We start from the raw sequence: 1,763 nt of genomic DNA on the forward strand, positions 1-1,763 counted from the left end.
CTAATATATGAAAAAGAAGTGAGCAAGAAAATTTAAATTTTGCAGGTCAACAATTCCCATAAAGGATCCTGGCATGTGAACAGTTATGACTTTGAGGGTTCTGTGGATGAGCAAGAGTGAAATGCAAAGACAGGTCATTTCAGACAAGTCTCTAATAACACGCACTTCTCTATTACCTTTACTACATAAGTAAATCAAAGCCAGCATTTCCATGAAAATCCCATTCTGAAAACCAGTGTTGACTCAACAGATAAGAAAAAATGCCAGAAAATTAAAAGGCTCACTGAAAACACCATGTGAATTAACAAGCACTGAATTCAGGTAATCTACATTCCCCTAGGCGTTTACTACTAACATTCGGTCCTACTGGTAATAACTGGACTACAGATATTAGCATATCATGCATTGGGAAATGTAGTACTACATGATCAAGAACTGCATCCATACCCCGAGATGTACTTCAGTGCTTCAATACTAACAATCAAAAGTTGGGTATCTAGGTAGTTTTGAGGGTCTGAACCTAGGTCCACATGCTACTACAAAGCCTGCCTTGAAAGAACTAGTGATACTTAGGATGCTGTTAAAAATACCACACCAAGCAGAGGACTTGTGCTCTCATAGCAGGGTACAGCATAGTAACCATCAGAGAAAGCAGTTTCATTTTAACATATTTCCTTTACTACAGGACAAAACATCTCAAAATTTCAGAAGGGCATTCACTCTACAGCACACTCTACAGCTCCCCTTAAACCAACCAACACATGCACTAACTAATTTCATTGGGATTTAGGTCTGTTCCCGATGTTAAAGGCTAAAAAGTTGCTAATCATTACCAGTTTTTATGATGATTCTGTGATCAAAGCATTAGCTAACAGTTTAATTCAGGTAATTAATTCACATCATAAATTTCTTAAAAAAAATTCTATTGATACTCTTAACAGTATCTGTTTAAAGAAAAATTAAAATCTACACATTCACAGCCACCATTTCTAAACATCTACAACTCAACTTTCTAAAGTGGGCAAGTGGCTCAAGCCTGTTAACTCAGGCTTCATCATAGCATTTGCTATCTAAAAAATGAAAGGAGGAAAGACTTAAGACTGTTAACAGCAGAAGAATATGCCCCTCTTGGAAAGAAAAAAAAAATTAAAAAATCATTGTTCACAAGTCACTTTGAATCAAATGTTTAAAGGAGAAAAATAAATAAATAAGCAACTGGAAAACAGAGAACTTACACTTATTGCACCTAGAACAAACGTCAAACTCTGAACAAAATGTGAAACAAAACTATGTAAAATTGTTTCACTAAACATTTGCAGGTTATGTAGAGAACAGCTAAGAATTTTTCAGCTAAATTTCAAAAAAAACCAAACTTTGCTGGTAGTTAACAGTTTCACAGAACATTTTTTGAGATAAAATCTAAGAAATGGACCCTACAACAGCTGGTAGCTCAGTAGTCCCTGGAAAGTTGGATAGTTTGGCATATCTGTCTTGAAGAGGTTTTACGATGAAACTCCCAAGTCCCAGATGACACACTTCCATGCCATGCTGTTTGTTTTCCAGTGAGTTGCTCTCCAAATATGTAAAATGGAAGCTGCTCCCCCTTCTACAAATAATGAAGTGTTCGTTAGTTCAAGGAAATCCATAAGTGGTTAGACCACTCTTTTGACTGACAACATAGTCCAGTAACATTTCCTGAATGTAATTATTTCTGGAGAGCACAATAACTCTGAGAAATTGGAAAAACTAGAGCTGTCAAGATA

This window comes from Apaloderma vittatum, unplaced genomic scaffold (genome assembly GCF_000703405.1).
Source record: "Apaloderma vittatum isolate BGI_N311 unplaced genomic scaffold, ASM70340v1 scaffold314, whole genome shotgun sequence".
Taxonomy (NCBI): domain Eukaryota; kingdom Metazoa; phylum Chordata; class Aves; order Trogoniformes; family Trogonidae; genus Apaloderma; species Apaloderma vittatum.